This window comes from Gopherus flavomarginatus, chromosome 13, assembly GCF_025201925.1.
Source record: "Gopherus flavomarginatus isolate rGopFla2 chromosome 13, rGopFla2.mat.asm, whole genome shotgun sequence".
In the NCBI taxonomy this organism is placed as follows: Eukaryota; Metazoa; Chordata; order Testudines; family Testudinidae; genus Gopherus; species Gopherus flavomarginatus.
Genome location: NC_066629.1, coordinates 8,480,745 through 8,497,716, shown reverse-complemented (window position 1 = coordinate 8,497,716; position 16,972 = coordinate 8,480,745). Strand labels below are relative to the sequence as shown.

The following is a 16,972-nucleotide window of genomic DNA, read 5'->3' as shown; positions in this document are numbered from 1 at the left end:
TTGCCCTTCCTGACTTGCCAAAGAAAATGGGCAGCTGCCCGGGCTAGTATGTAGAGCATTTTCCCTCTTCCAAATGTGCGCCTATCCCTGTGCTTGAGGGGGTTTGTTAAAAGCACATTGGGAGCCTGGGTATTTCTCTGCTTCTCGCCAGCTGGGGAAAAGCCTCTTGGGGTAAAATCTCCTGCCCCACTGCAAAACTGAGCACCTTGAGTGGGAACGGTAAGAGGCCCCACTGCGGGGGCTGGCCATGCCTTCCTACCATCTCCTGATGTTGGCCACAGAGCATCAGCAGCCGCCCCGCATGCTGGTCTGCGGGTCGCCTTCAGTTGGTGTTTGGCATGGCAGGGAGCAGGCTGGCCGGGAGTCTTTGTTGCTGTCTGCTGGCCACACATAGGCATGGTCCTCCCCTCTCCTGAACTGCCAGAGTTAGTCTGTGTTTGAAAGCAGAGACACAGGAGACTCAAGACAAGAGGGTGAGAAAGACTGAGAAAGGACCTATGAAGACAGCACACACTACAGGGACACTGCTTGGTTAACGGATGTGGAGGCACCAAATTGCCCCATTTTTCCTGGAGCCCTATGCAGCTGCGTACGGCTCCAGTGGCCAGCCCGATCCCCTGGCTGGCTGAGTCGGCCAGTATAGCTTCCCCTGCTCCTCCTCTTCCCCGAAGCCCCCACCCCTGCTCGGCCCCCATGCCGCCTCTTCCCACCCCTGCTCCACTCCATTCCTCCCCCTACTCCACCTCTTCCCCTGAGCTACATCTCAGTGGACTGCAGGAGGGATCAGGCTCATCCTGCACTCACCGGGCGCTGGGAAGTGGAACGACCTGGCCCCAGCCTGCTCTGCTCTACCAGCTCCCAGCCATGCCACTGGTGAGTGCTGGGGGGCATTTCCACCCACCCCCCAAGTTCCAAGGCTGAGGGCAGAGTGCAGCAGGCTGGGGCCGGATCACGCCACTTCCCACCGCCCTGTGAGTGTGGGGTCGGGCCTGCCCTGCAATTATTGGGCTGCAGGAAGTGGAGTGACCTGGCCCCAGCCTGCTTCGCTCTGCCAGCTGGAGCTGGGGGACGGGGGTGCTGTGTAGGGAACCAAAATGTCTAGGGACAACCCTGAATAGATCTTTTTTCCACAGGGACCGATGGCTGTTAGAACAGAGATATTCAGGCTGCCTATACAGGCCTAGACTTCAAGAACTTAGGTGTATTTTTATCACTTAGCCAGTGACAGGGGTATAAAACAAAGAACCAAAATCCCAGTCTGCCTGTGTCTGGGCCTTCTCTCCCTAGGAGAGTCTGAGCCTTTGTTTGTAGGCTAAGGCCTTTGGCTAAGCAGCAGGGGCAGCCATACGCTGGGAAGCGAACGGTCACATCCTCACCTCCCAAACCCGTCACACTGAACTAAGGTGGGGTTGGGCTGTTAGGAAGACGATCCTGTCCCGATAGTGCCCATCCCCACCAGATAAAGAAACAGATCTTAAGGAGCAAAGAGTCCTGTGGCACCTTATAGACTAACAGGCATATTGGAGCATGAGCTTTCATGGGTGATTATCCACTTTGTCGGATGCATGATCTTAAGGGAGCATCTAATTTGGCAAGAAATCCCTTCTCCATGGTTGCGGTTGTGAAACCCTCATTTCTGTAGGGTTTATCTTTATGGCCCCCACTTTTCTATTGTCAATCTGTTTGGTTCTCTAATTGTTTCTGTCTGCTGCAGAATTAATTTTGCTGGGTGTAAGTTAATTAGGGGAGTGAGATGTAATTGGTTAGAGAACTCTGTTACAATAGGTTAGAATTGGTTAGTTACATTTCAGTAAAATGATTGTTTAAGTTCTAGCTGAGAATATTACTGTATAAACTGAGGTCAAAAAGGAAGTGGACAGGGAAATTGGACTCATGCTTGCTAATGTCGGGGGATGGGAATAGGGAATGGGGAGCAGGGACACAGGCAAGGCTCTGCAGTGTCGGAGCCGGGAAGGGGGATGTGAGGTAAAAACTCTGCAGTGTCAGAGCTCATAGACTCATAGACTTTAAGGTCAGAAGGGACCATTATGATCATCTAGTCCAACTTCCTGTACAACGCAGGCCACAGACTCTCACCCACCCACTCCTGTAACAAACCCTTGACCTATGTCTGAGCTATTGAAGTCCTCAACTCGTTGTTTAAAGACTTCAAGGTGCAGAAAATCCTCCAGCAAGTGATCCGTGCCCAATGCTGCAGAGGAATTTGAAAACCTCCCAGGGTCTCTTCCAATCTGCCCTGGAGGAAAATTCCTTCCTGACCCCAAATATGGTGATCTGCTAAACCCAGAGCATGTGGGCAAGACTCACCAGCCAGCACCCAGGAAAGAATTGTCTGTAGGGATGTGGGGTAAACGCTCTGTGGTGTCAGACCTGGGAAGGGAACACTGGGCAACAGACTCTGTCTGTGTATAGAGATAAGCCTGACGGGCTTTGAAATCTGCTTGCTTGGAAACAAACCCCAGTAAACATCCCTTTGTCTGCACTTTGGACTTCTGGTCTTTTGCTGCTTGCAGTCTGCATGACAAAAGCCAGGGAAGTGGAAGGGAAAGCCCTCTAACAATGACTCCTTGCTCCTCTCCCTCCAGGCTCAGGGGTCAAGGAGGGGCAGGACTCCAGGCTCTGCTTGTGGGATCCTGGCACAGGGGCTGGTGGGGGAGAAAGGATTGTAGATTCTGACCTGCACTCTGGAGAGGAGATAATAAGTGAAGGGGGCATTTTTGATTTCCACCCTGCTTTAATGTCCCCAGGGCTATAATTCTACATGCCACAGGGCCAAATGAGGAGGTAAAGCCTTTTGGTTAGTGAAAGCCCGTGGTTTAGATGAGGCTTGAACTCACAACGTCAGCATAACTCCTCTCAGCACTGCCCTGTAAGTACTGTGCGCTAAGCAATTGTGCCCCTGGAGCACTAGTCTCTTGGTCCCCTAGGTTGATAAAGGCAAGGAGTCACCCTAAAACATTCTCAGTGGGGTTAAGAGCCGGTATCAACAAGCATTGTACTTGGTGGTGATGCGAGCACAGGGTGCCCAAGGCAAGCAACAGCAGGGTTCGTTGCCCAGAGTGCGTAGCGCCAATAAACACACCAGGGTGGAGAGGCTAACAACCAAGTTTATTTGAGCTCAAATAAGGTGCAAGGGAGAAATAACAATCTCAGATCCTGCACCCCTAAAGCATGCAGTTTCTTCCTTTTATATCCCAGTTGTTTACTACAAAACTTTTTCTTGCTGACTAGCTGATCTCTCACTCCCCCGTCCTTTCCCATCCAGCTGCAGTATCTTTTCTCATTCAATCTTTTGTCTTCCCCCTTCCTCCCCACTCTCCACTGCTGAGACATGTATACAGTATTCAAAAACGACCTTGAGCTCGCTTCAGCGTGTTACAGCAGAAAATTGGCTGTTACAACCAAAAACTAAATGCTAACACTACATTTTTGCAGCTATTAGTACATTAGGTTACACTAGGTTACACAAAGTGTTTAACATGGAGGAACAATGGTTCATTGAGGCCTGAGCAGGAGGGCTTCATCATCACTCATGATCGTCCATCCTCCCAAGCTACCGAGATTTATGCCTAGTGACACCAACAACTCCCTCGTTTGAGAATACTCAACAAACTTTTGGCTGAGTGTTCTCACATTCAAAGGATAACACGCGATTAAGCTCTAAGGAGCTGGAGTGCTTTACAGCAAGCAAGCAAGAGAAGAGTAATTATACACAACACCACACCAGTGATCAGGAGGCGAACAATGCCTTCCCCTAGTTTCCCCAGGTTGAGTAACCAGCCCCAGAGGGAATCAGAAATAGTGGGTTCCCTTTCCTCGGCTTTCCACTGTTCAAAAGTCTGTTCAGCTGACATGTCTCCATAATCACAGATCAGATGGTATTCCTGATGCATTTGTAAGGGCAGTGGGCCAAGTCTCGTACTCAAGATCACTTCAAATGGCCATCAGCTGGTCATTCAGGAAATCCTGAATTCCTACACATACTCGATCCCACTGCAATGCCTTCCCAGCCTCAGTGATATTCAATACCATCTTTCTTTGGTGTAGTACTATAATACACCGTTATTTAACTATTCTCAGGTACTGTCAAAAGGCATTAACATTAATAGCATAGGAGGGGGTTACATTATTAGTCACTGGAATGATTTCAATACGGGTAAAATTTCTAGTGGCAGAACAAACTCTTCGGGTACTCGTTATTTAAAATCCAATTAGAGAGAGCAATACATGCTGAAGGATTTATCCAGAACACAGGGCACATCCTGTAGAATAAACCCCCAAACACAATCAATACCACATTTCCAAGCTTGGGTCCCACAAATGTCCTCCGGCCAGTGTATAATTCTTTGTTTCTTCACCAGGGTCAGTTCTTAATGTCCTTTCTAGTCAGGAATTCCTGGACTTTGGCAGTTTCAGTGGAGCGAGTGTTTCTTTTTCTTTCCCAAAAACAGTCGTGGTGCAGCATCCTACAGGGGAGAGGTTACCAGCACATCACCCTGTAATGGTTTAGCTTTTTCTAGAAAAATTCAAAGGCACAATAGATCTGTCAGTGAACAAGGGAGAGGTTACTAGCACTTCACCTTGTACTTTTTCCCTGCTGTCCAGAAGGCACAGTGGAGCTACAAGGCGAAATAGGCTGATCTTCAGTAGGAGAATTCTCCCAATGTGGAGGGGTCTTTTTGCAGTGAGATTCATGGGTACAGGCAGTCAGTCTTCGGCACTTCACAGTGGTGTTGGTAGTCAGCAGGACTTAATAAGGGCCTTTCCAGCATGGAGCCAAGGCAGTCTTTCGTTGGTGGACCTTTACATCAATCCATTTTCCTGATTCCAAGGAGTGGCAGGGCTGCTAGGGTCTTTGGGTAGCGCTTCTTTACCTGTGAGAAAAGAAACCTATCACATTTCATTAGTGCCTGGCAGTGTTTTGCAAACCTTATAGCTGCATGGGCAAATTCAAGCCCTCCTTTTCCTGGTTGTTAGCCAAGTCCTAACTGTGAGCAGTGTCCTTGAATTGAGTCAGTGTTTTATCTATAGCCTGAGCTTGCTAGCTAATTCTTTTTTTCCAGTTAACTCATTCTGTTCTTTTTCCTTTTCCCCTTTTTGGCTTCTTTTAACCTACAAAGGAAACTTCCACTTTTCACTTATACACCTTTTTCCAACAATGAACACATAAATATTGCCACTATACAGTACATTAGTCTTATTATTTAATGAATGTATGCCACATATACCCCTCCACTAAAATAACCTTATTACAGAGCTTTGGAGCAACAAGCCAGGACAAGCACACCCACTTTGAGGAGTTCACTTAATACAACCTCTAGTCCAATAGCTTCCCACCATCCCCAGCCCTCTGGCTAGAAATCTGAGGTAGCCAGAAGGATCCCATGTACAATGTGGGGAGTGGGTTAACTTTTCATGTCTTTGCTTTCAAAGACTGTTGGTATGCAAATTTTAATAACAATTTTTAATTAAAAGATTTGGCCAATGAAGATCCCTTTTCTTACTTAAGGAAATGTATTAGACTTTAGTATATCACATTCTCCTGATTCCAAACCAGACCGTCCCACAAAAACACCAAACACAACAACTCCGGCCACGAGACAAACACCACAAGACAGAACAGAAAACACAAAACACAATTCCCATTGTGCCAGTAAATGCATGGTACGTTGAATGCTGTTCAGCTGGCATCAGTTTTCTCTGATTATCTGAAAGACAAAAAAAGACCAGAGGTCTACCCCTTCTGGGCAGACAATCATTGCTTAAAATATACAAATACCTTTGTTGACTTCAGGCAAAACAGAGGAATTCCCCATTTTTTTTTTTTTTTGGTATGTGTTCCATAGGCAGCCCAGGTTTCAGTGGCTCCTACCTTATCAGTTAGATAATTTGCATTAATACGGATGCTTTCTGGCTTGCTTTTTACTTTTAACTCCTGCTTTCAAACACTGAAAAAAAAATCACCACTTATAGTACCCTTAGAGCCTAATAAAATTTCAATTACATAGCACTGTCTACATTCTTCAGTTAATTCAACTAAATTGTTCATAGCCAAATGATTGCAATCCAATAATTTCTTTGCCTGAATTTATTAACAAACATTTCAAAGACATCAAGAACTTTCCTCTTTAGCATTTTTACAAAGTTCAACTACTGTTCCCTCCTGCAACTACAGAGTTAACTTCTCACTCTCCCTTAAATCACTTGCTTGTCTCCCAACAGTCACTTTTATCAACTCAAATCACCATTCCAAGGAAGTCCTGGGTATTTGAAATGCCCATGCTTACACTTACTGACTCCTTCCTTCCACTACACCCTCAAAGTATTTCAACCTGTTTTCCAATCTCTCTGTCTATTGCCTGCCCGCCTGGGCCCGATCCTGCCTTTCTCGCTGAACCGTCCCTTCCATGGGCACCAACTTGTTCCACTACCAGTTTAGCTAGGAGGGTAGGTTTCTCAACTAGCCCCCACCCCTCCTGGTCTCTTCCCTTAAACATTCTTACTCACAAAACTACCCGAGTCCTTCCTAGTGAGGCTTACCACCTGGACAAAAACACATGGCCCATTGGGCAAAGGCCATTTATTTAACATATAATCCAAACCCCTTTAGAGGGTTTACCCAGAGACCCACCCATCTGTCTGCTGACATTTAAACAGAAAAGAGAATTACACAGAGAGCAGAAGGGAATTACAGTTTAAGCCAGGTTTTCCCACTTCTATACACTGACCGCTACATGGGACGGGACAGAAGGATCTCAATTCGACCTCAGAGCTTCCTCGCACGCATGGCTTCCACTCAGAGGAATTACGAACGAGAGGTTCAGTTCCGCCCACACTCCTAACGCCCAAATGAACAGAGTAGAAAAACAACAGTAACCGGTTAAACAGACCAGAACCAGAACCAGATAGCGTTTCCTTATACTATTAGGGCTCACTTTTAATCATGCTTTTCTCAACATATAACACCAACAGTACCAAGCAAAGGAAACATAAAATAACATGGGTAAAACAAATAGATGGTGCAAATTCTGCAGGTCTCCCCCCTTCTTAATTGCTCACCAAACTGTAACAAATTTCTGTTACCAATCTATACCTCGTGTCAGGTGATCAGGCTGGCACTACAGGATCATTGGGAGAAGATAAAGAAAACACACCATATAACTGAATTTTAAAGCTTCATTAGTCAGAAAAAACATTAATGCCCCAAGCCCTAAGCCCCTTTCATACTCACACACATATGTCCAGACTGGCCACTTCTGTGTATAATGTTCAGAGAAGGGGGAGAGGTGGATGGGAGATTATCCTGTATACAGCTTGTCCAGAATTTCCAACATGCTTCCACTCTTGGAAGGGCTGTTCTCTTACACCCTGGAATCTCCTGCAGCGTCTCTTTCAGAGATTCCAGTCCAGGTCAGCTGCCTGTGGCTTCTTTGGTGTCACCAAGCCACACTGGCTCCGGGGTCACAAAGGCATACTGTTGGATCTTACTGGACAGTTAAGCTTTGCAAATGTAATCTCAGTCTGTAACTTGTATTGCCTTTGATTCACCTCTGTCAATTTTCCTTTTTCAACAGCAGCTGGGGCTGAAAGCAGTTTTTCTTTGTACTTAGCATAGTCTGCGTTGACTCTTGACCTTGAACGCAGAGCAACTTTCTTTTTATCCCTGGGCCAAGCTGAATTTCAAATTAACCTGTTCCTTTCCTCAATAGCAAATTTGCTCACGCTGTGTCAGGGCTTTTTGGTGATTAAATGCTCCTCTTAGATGTATGATCTTATCTAGATTGAAGTACCTTCTAGTGAGCGTTGTTTAGATGTAAATATTCCAATTCTCTAAATACCTGCAGGTTGTTGAACAATAATGTACATACATGTAATATGCGGGGGTACCCTTAGGGAGTGAGATGGAATGTTTAGACTTCCCCCCTCCCATTTTCCACTTACACACACAGGGAGGGTGCCCTCTCTGCTCTAGCGGCTCATAAACTAAGGATTTTTCCCTACAGGGTACTCACACAGGAAAGGCTAATGAGGATGGTCACGACCCTCCTACGCCTCCCTTCAGCAAAGAGCATCGGCTAGTCTCTGGGAGATGGTGCCGCTTACTCTATTTGCATCCAGTGAGATGATCAGGATGTCAATAGCCCACACGGAAAGGAAAAGGGAAGGGAAGATGGGTACACACACTCCTAGACCCAGGTAGCTTCCTCACTGGACGATGCCAGGCCGAGTCAGCCCATCATGAGTCAGACCTCCTAAAGATCCACTAGTTACCGGGCTTGCGTTAGAGTAGTCCTGGTCACAAGCTTTTGCTTCACAGGGTACTCTGGGCATCTTCCGGTAACAGTCACTCACACTGGTCCCCAGTACCATTCTGCATGTGATCTTGCTTTGCCTTTTTTTCAGTTTATGTTTAGTCATCGGATCCGAACCAAACACTTTCCAATTCACTAGAATGCATTCTAAGAGTGTACACTGTACCTGGCAACCCATACCATGCCCTTGACCCATTATATGATGCTCTATTGTCTAATGGGAATTACAACGACTGGGCATCCCCAGCATTGGGGAAAATTCCACACTACTGGACTGTTCCAGACAAAGTCCAGACCACTGGACTATTCTTACCTTATCCAAGGGACCGGTTCCTCACTGTCACCCACAACTGCTTCTCCACTACTCGAGCACGTTGCACCTTTGCGCCCTCCGGGGTCAGTCGAACTGCATTTCCATCGAGCCGCTGGTGAAGTCACCGGTGTTCACTGGGAGTCGGGTCATCGCCACGATCTGTTGACCACCAGGAGGGATCCAGGCAAGGCAAATTTTAGCCTCGAGTCCACCCAGGGATGCCAAGAACTGTGCCGGCATAGATAGTGCCCGAGGCCAACCAACAGCAGTTCATGGCCCAGTGTGCTCGGCTCGAATAAACACACCAGGGTGGAGAAGCAAAACACAAGTTTATTTGAGCTCAAATAAGGTGCAAGGGAGAATACAATCTCAAATCCTGCACACACATACAAGCGGCTTTTCCCATTTTAAATTCTTTTTCCTTTCCCCCCCTTCCTTTCCCTGTAGCAATTATGAAAGCGCAGGTTCATTAAGTAATCTTGGCTGTGGCAGCTCATTAGTAAGTTTTCCTTCTGCAAGTTATCTTGTCCTTCAACACGGAGGCCTTATCACTACTGCCTTAGACAAGTTTGACCTGTGCTGCAACTGAGAGCTTTCTAGGTCGAGTGGAGTTCAACATGGAGGGGCTTTGGTTCGCTTTGACCTAGAACAGGAGGGCTTCATCGACACTCATGGCCTTCCACCCACCCGAGTTACCTCGGGTTATGCCTAGTGACACCAACACTCTCTAGCTCTGAGAGGGAACTGGGGAGTGGCCCTTCCTGCGGGAGTGGGGCGCTGGGTTCCTTCCCCACCTCTGCAAGGGAAATGGGGAGCGGCTATTCCTGCGGGGGCAGGGCGCTGCCTTCCCTCCCCAGCTCTGCGAGGGGACAGGAGAGCAGCTGTTCCTGCAGGGGCGGGGAGCTGGGTTCACTCCCCTGCCCTGCCAGGGGACTGGATAGTAGCCATTCCTGCGGGGGCAGGACATTTCCTTCCCTCCCAAGCTCTGTGAGGGGACTGGGGAGTAGCTGTTTCTGCAGGGCTGTGGCACTGCCTTCCCTCCCCAGCTCTGCAAGGGGACTGGAGAGACGCCGTTCATGCGGGGGCGGGGCACTGGGTTGCCTCCTCAGCTCTGCCAGGGGACCGGGGATCGGCCATTCCTGCAGGGGTGGGGCATTGGGTTACCTTCCCACCTCTGCCAGGGGACTGGGGAGCGGCCGTTCAGGTGGGGGCAGGGTGCTGACTTCCCTCCGCAGCTCTGCAATGGGACTGGGGAGCAGCCATTTGTGTGGGGGTGGGGAGCTGGGTTCCCTCTCCAGCTCTGTGTGGGGACTGGGAAGCGGCTGTTCCTGAGGGGGTGGGGCGCTGTCTTCCCTTCCCAGCTCTGCGAGGGGACTGGGCAGAGGCCGTTCCTGAGGGGATGAGTCACTGGGTTCCCTTTCCACCTCTGCCAGGGGACTGGGACGCGACCCTTCAAGCAGGGGCGGGGCATTGCCTTCCCTCCCCAGCTCTGCCAGGGGACTGGGGAGCGGTCGTTCAAGCAGCGGTGGGGCGCAGGGTTCCCTCCCCAGCTCTGTGAGGGGCCTGGGCTTCGGTCGTTCCTGTGGGGGCGGGGCGCTGGGTTCCCTCCCCAGCTCTGCCAGGTGACTGGCGAGCAGCCGTTCCTGCGGGGGTAGGGCGCTGCCTTCCCTCCCCAGCTCTGCCAGAGGACGGGAGGGGGCATTCTTGCGGGGGAAGGGCGTTGCCTTCCCTCCCAAGCTCTGTGATGGGACTGAGGCATGGACATTCCTTCGGGGGCAGGGTGCTGTGTTCCCTTCCTAGCTCTGTGAGGGGACTGGGGAGCAGCCGTTCCAGTGGGTGTGGGGCGCTGGGTTCCCTCCCCAGTTCTACCAGGGGACTAGGGGGCAGCCGTTCCTGTGGGGGAGGGGCACTTGGTTCCCTCCCCAGTTCTTGGTGGGGCCTGGGGAGTGCCTGTTTGAGTGGGAGCTGGGCGCTGGGTTCCCTCCCCAGCTCTACCAGGGGACTGGGGGGCGGCCGTTCCTGCGGGGGCAGGGCACTGCCTTCCGCCCCCAGCTCTGCCAGGGGACTGGGAGCAGTCGTTCCTGCGGGTGCGGGGCGCTGGGTTCCCTCCCCAGCTCTTGGTGGGGCCTGGGGAGTGCCTGTTCGAGCGGGAGCTGGGTGCTGGGTTCCCTCGCCAGCACTGGGAGGGGACAGGGGAGTGGTCGTTCAAGAGGGGGAGGGGCGCTGTGTTCCCGACTCAACTCTGGGAGGCGACAGAGGAGGGGCGGTTCCATCGGGGGTGGCGTGGTGGCTTTCCTTCCCAGCTCTGGGAGGGGCCTGGGGAGTGGCGGGTCCAGCAGGGGCGGGGCGCTGGGTTGCCTCCCCAGCTCTACCAGGGAACTCGGGGGCGGCCGTCCCTGTGGGGGCAGGGCACTGCCTTCCGCCCCCAGCAATGCCAGGGGACTGGGAGCAGTCGTTCCTGCGGGGGCGGGGCGCAGGGTTCCCTTGCCAGCACTGGGAGGGGACTGGGGAGTGGCCGTTCAAAAGTGGGAGGGGCGCTGTGTTCCCGACCCAACTCTGGGAGGCGACAGGGGAGGGGCAGTTCCATCGGGAGCGGGGTGGTGGCTTTCTTTCCCAGCTCTGGGAGGGGCCTGGTGAGTGGCGGGTCCAGCGGGGGCGGGACGCTGGCTTCCCTCCTGTCATAAACAGACGTTTAAGGGTTAATGTCTCTTTTACCTGTAAAGGGTTAAGAAGCTCAGTGAACCTGGCTGACACCTGACCAGAGGACCAATTGGGGGTCAAGATACTCTCAAATCTCGATGGAGGAAAGTCTTTGTTGTGCTGTTTGTTTTGTTCTTTTTTTACTCTTGGGGCTAAGAGGGACCAGACGTACAACCAGGTTTTCTCCAATCTTTCTGAATCAGTCTCTCATGTTTCAAAATAGAAAGTATAGCCAGGAAACGTGGATTAGTCTTATGTTTGTTTTCTTAGCTTGTAAATGTGTCTTTTGCTGGAAGGATTTTTACCTCTGTTTGCTGTAACTTTGAATCTCAGGCTAAGTCTGGGAGAGGTCTCTCTAAGCTATATAAATCTGAATACCCTGTAAAACAGTTTCCATCCTGATTTTACAGAGCTAATTTTTACCTTTTCTTTCTTTAATTAAAAACTTTCTTTTTTAAGAACCTTGTTTTAAGACCCAAAGGCATTGGATCTGAACGCACCAGAGATTGATGGGCGGAAAAGGATGGGAAGGAAGGTTAATTCCTCTGTTTTAAGATCCAAAGAGTTTGGATCAGGGTAGCCTCTCAGGGTAACCCAGGGAGGGGAAAGTCTGGGGTGAAAAAGAGTGGGGGAAGGCTAATTTCTCCTTGTTTTCAGATTCAAGGGGTTTGGGTCTTGGGTTTCCCAGGGAAGGTTTTGGGGGAACAGGAAGTGTGCCAAACCCTATATTTTTGGCTGGTGGCAGCGTACCAAATTTAAGCTGGTAATTAAGATTAAAAGAGATCATGCAGGTCCCCACTTTTTGGATGCTAAAGTTCAAAGTGGGGAAAGAACCTTCATACCCCCCCAGAATGGACCTTACCTGGGCAGACTCGCTGTGGGAAGCGCACGGAGGGTCAGAGGATGCTGAATGCTCCAAGGAGAGACCCAGGAGGTGAAGACGTGTGAGCTTCTGGCCCTAAAAAAGGCTGCTCCAAGGGAGAGGAGGCTCCTCAAAGTCCTGACTGGATTGGTGGGGAGCAGTTCCAGAGCATCGCCTGGTGACTCCATGACAACTGGAGGCAGAGGTGGGATGTACTGCACCCCGTGAATCACGCTGCTTGCAGTAAGTGACTGGAGAGCAGTGAAACAAAGGAGGGATAATGAGAACCAGGCGTGCTGAAGGCTCAGAGAGGGACGGTTTCAGGGAGCGGTTAACCTCCGGGAGTGTGTGACCAGTGAGAAGGACTGTTGGAGTAACAGGGTCCCCCTGAGGAGTGCAGCGGACAGTCTCAGGGGCAGAGGAGCTTGCCGCTCGACCCTGGGAGAGAGGATATTTGCAGTAGCAGGGTCCCCCTGGGGATTGCAGGAGCAGTTCCAGAGGTGGAGGAGGCTGCAGCTCGACCCTGGCAAAGAGGTGGTGACCACGAGAAGGGCTGGCACACCAGGGGTTCTTCCTAGAAACCATGGGGTAGCCAAGAGCACACAGGCCTGTGAGTCTCAGAGCCACTTGGGAACGGTAAGGTAATGGCCTATCACCATCTCCTTGAGAAGGACATTGTGATCCTGTGCACAAAGAGAGGGTTACGGGTGGGGAAGTTCACCAAGGCATAGTTAATAGTGCAGTTGGAGGAGGAGGACCCCTCTGAGCAGCAGATTCCTGACCCAGATGGGGCTACAAGAGGATCTGGGAGCAGCTGGAGCAGCAGCCAGACATCCCCGAGAGTCTGGTCTCCAACCGGATGAGAGTTTTCAGGATTGGGTTCCCCATCAGGGGATCGGAGACGGATGGGATGGGAGCAGAGTCCGAGAGAGCAAGAGGACCATGAGAGAGAGCAAGAGCCCAAGGAAAAGCTGCAGGAGAAACAGCAGCAGCATGAACTGGGGATGGTGGAGCCGATAGACATAGGGGGCTGCCCAGGGGTCAGTGAGGAGACACGCCTGGGGTGGCGAGACCCTGGGACAGAGAGAACTGTGGTGGTGCAGCCGCAGAAGCTGAAGGGCTGTGGACCTGGGTGAAGGTCCCCAGGGTGAAGCCCCTCGTCCTGCCTGTGGCCCAGATCCCTGTGCAGACACAGGAGGAGTTGGGCTGGCTGGTCGTTGGCGTTCTCCACGATATCGGCTGGCCCTGTTCGAGTGTGACTGTGTCTCTTTGGGACAGGATTCAGGCCCTGCTCCTGTAATGGTCGAGGGTTTGAATTCAAATCCAGGGAACCAATTGGCTAGGATGGAAATGGTCAGTGAAAATGCAAATGACCTGGCTGGCAGGGGGGAGGGGCTGCTGGGCTCAGGGTACCTGCCTACCTGTAACCAGCCCCTTGGGGCTGAGTGTGAGGGAGAGATGCTCTGCGAGAGGACTGGGGAGTGGCTGTTACTGCAGAGGCGGGGCGCTGTGTTCCCTCCCCAGTTCTGTGAGGGGACTGGGTAGCGGCTGTTCCTGAAGGGGCGGGGCCCTCCTTCCCTCCCCACCTCCGCCAGGGGACTGGGGAGTGGCTTATTGTTCGGGGTTGGGGTGCTGCCTCCCCTTCACAGCTCTGCTAGGGTACTGGGATGTGGTCTTTCCTGCGGGGCAGGACGCTGGGTTCCCTTCCCAGCTCTGCCAGGGGACTGGAGAGAGGCCGTTCAAGCGGGGGCGGGGCACAGCCATCCCTCCCCAGCTCTGCAAGGGGCCTGGGGAGCAGCCGTTCCAGCGGCGGAGGGGCGATGCCTTCCCTCCCCAGCTCCACCAGGAGACTGGGGAGCGGCCGTTCCTGTGGAAGTGGGGCTCTGAGTTCCCTCTCCAGCTCTGGAAGAGGACTTTGGAGTAGCCATGCCAGCGGAGGCGGTGTGCTGGGCTCCCTCCCCACCTCTGCGAGGGGACTGTGGGGCTGCAATACCAGCAGGGGCGGGGTGCTGGTTTCGCTCCCCAGCTCTGCCAGGGGACAGGGGAGCAGACATTCCTGTGGGGGAGGGGCTCTGGGTTCCCTCCCCACTCTATGAGAGAACTGAGCAGCAGCCGTTCCAGCTGGGGCAGGGCACTGGGTTCCCTCCCCAGCTCTGTTAGGGGAGTGGGGAGTTGCCGTTCCAGTGGGAGCAGGGCACTGGGTTCCTCTCCAGCTCTGCCAGGGGACTGGGGAGTGGCTGTTCCTGTGGGGGCGGGGCGCTGGGTTCCCTTCCTAGCTCTGCAATGCGACTGAGGAGCAGCCATTCTAGCAGGGACGGGGCACTGGGTTCACTCCTCAGCTCTGCAAGGAGAATTGGGAGAGGCCATTCCTGCACCGGCGGGATGCTGTATTCCCTCCCCAGCTCTGCGAGGGCACTGGGGAGCGGCTGTTTCTGCGGGGGTGGGGCGATGGGTTCCCTTCCCAGCTCTGCGAGGGGACTGGAGAGCGGCCGTTCCAGCGCGGGGGGAGAGCTGGGTTCCCTCCCCAGCTCTGTGAGGGGACTGGAGAGCGGCCGTTCCAGCGGGGGTGGGGCACTGGGTTCCCTTCCCAGCTTGGCGAGGGAACTTTGGGGCTGCCATTCCAGCAGGGGCGGGGCACTGGGTTCCCTCCTCAGCTCTGCTAGGAGACTGGAGAGTGGCCGTTCCTGCTGTGGCGAGTCACTGGGTTCCCTTCCCAGCTCGGCGAGGGGATTGGGGAGTGGCCTTTCCAGCAGGGGCGGGGTGCTGCCTTCCCTCCCCTGTTATACGAGGGGACTGGGGAACGGACGTTCTTGCGGGGGCAGGGCGCTGCCTTCCCTCCCCAGCTCTGCGCGGGGACTGAGGAGCTGTCGTTCCTGTGGGTGCGGGGCATTGGGTTCCCTTCCCAGCTCTGCGAGGGTACTAGGGAGTGGCCGCTTCAGTGTGGACGGGGCGCTGCCATCCCTCCTCAGCTCTGCCAGGGGAATCGGGAGCGGCCGTTCCAGTAGGGGAGGAGCTGCCTTCCCTCCCCAGCTCTGCGTGGGGACTAGCGAGTGGCCGTTCCTGTGGGGCGGAGCGCTGTGTTCCCTCCCAAGCTCTGCCAGGAAACTGGAGAGCGGCCATTCCTGCAGGGGAGGGGCTCTGCCTTCCTTCCCCAGCTCTTCGAGGGGACTGGGGAGCAGCCCTTCCAGCGGGGCCGGGGCACTGCCTTCCCTCCCCAGCTCTGCAAGGGGACTGGGGAGCAGACATTCTTGTGGGGGTGGGGCGCTGGGTTCTCTTCCCAGCTCTGCGAGGAAATGGGGAGCTACCGTTTCTGCAAGGCGGGAAATGCCTTCCCTCCCTAGCTCTGCCAGGGACTGGGTAGCGGCCATTCTTGCGGGGGTTGGGTGCTGGGTTCCCTTCCCAGCTCTGCAAGGTGATTTGGGAGCGGCCGTTCGATCGGAGGCGGGGCGCTGCCTTCTCTCCCCAGTTATGCGAGGAGAATGGGGAGCCACTGTTCCTGCGGGGGAGGGGTGCTGCCTTACTTCCCCAGCTGTGTGAGGGTACTGGAGAGCAGCCATTGCAGCAGGGGTGGGGCGCTGCCCTCCCTCCTGAGCTCTGCGAGGGGACTGGGGAGCGGCCTTTCCTGCGGGGGCGGGGCACTGCCGTACCTCCCCAGCTCTGCCAGTGGAATGGGGACCAGCCGTTACTGCGGGGGTGGGGCACTGGGCTCCCTCCCAAGCTCTGCCAGAGGACTGGGGAGCAGCCATTCCTGTGGGGGCGGGGAACTGTGTTCCCTCCCCAGCTCTGAGAGGGGACTGGGCAGTGGCAGTTCAAGCGCTGGGTTCCCTTCTCGGCTCTGTGATGGGAATTTTGAACGGCCGTTCCAGCAGGGGAGGGGCTTTGCCTTCCATCCCCACCTCTGCGAGGGGACACAGGAGTGGCTGTTACACCGGAGGCGGGGCACTCTGTATCCTCCTAACTCTGTGAGTGCAGTGGGGAGCGGTCTTTCCTGCGGGGGCAGGGCACTGCCTTCCCTCCCCAGCTCTGCCAGGGGACTGATCAGCGGCAGTTCAAGCGGGGGCGGGGCGCTGGGTTACCTCCCCAGCTCTGCGAGGGGACTGAGTAGCGACCGTTCCAGCAGGGGTGGGGCGCTGCCTTCCCTCCCCACCTTTTTGAGGGGACTGTGGAGCCGCCATTCCTGCGGGGGCGGGGCGCTGGGTTCTCTCCCAGCTCTGCCTGGGGACTGGGGAGCGGCCGTTGCTTCAGGGGCGGGGCTCTGCCTTCCCTCCTCAGCTCTGTGAGGGGAGCGTGGGGCCGCTATTCCATAGGGGGCGGGGCCCTGCTTTCCCTATCCAGGTCTGCGAGGGGACTGGGGACTGGCCGTTCCTGTGGGGGTGGGGCGCTGGGTGGTCTCCTCAGCTCTTCGAGGGAACTGGGGAGCAGTTCCAGTGGGGGTAGGGCGCTGCCTTCCCTCCCCAGCTCTGCCACGGGACTGGGCAGCAGCAGTTCATACGGGCGCGGGGCACTGGGTTCCCTCCCCGGCTCTGCGAGGGGACTGGGAAGCCTCCGTTCCTGCAGGGGCTGGATGCTGCCTTTCCTCCACAGCTCTGTGAGGGGACTGAGGAGTGCCCTTTCCTACAGGACGACCGATCCCCAGTCCCCTTGCAGAACCGGTGAGGGAAGGCAGCGCCCCGCCCCCGCTTGACTGGCCGCTCTCCAGTCCCCTCACAGAGCTGGAGAGGGAACCCAGCGCCCCACCCCCGCAGGAACGGTCGCTCCCCAGTA

The 16,972-nt window shown here is 54.0% G+C and overlaps 2 protein-coding genes across 2 annotated transcripts in view; one reads left to right on the top strand and one right to left on the bottom strand.

The window, feature by feature from the left end:
- Window positions 1-16,972, top strand: part of LOC127033558 (zinc finger protein 383-like) — a 176,852-nt gene that overhangs the window by 37,803 nt on the left and 122,077 nt on the right. The window lies entirely within an intron of this gene.
- Window positions 1-16,972, bottom strand: part of LOC127033620 (dynamin-1-like protein) — a 171,974-nt gene that overhangs the window by 147,863 nt on the left and 7,139 nt on the right. The gene's annotated exons all lie outside the window — the stretch shown is intronic.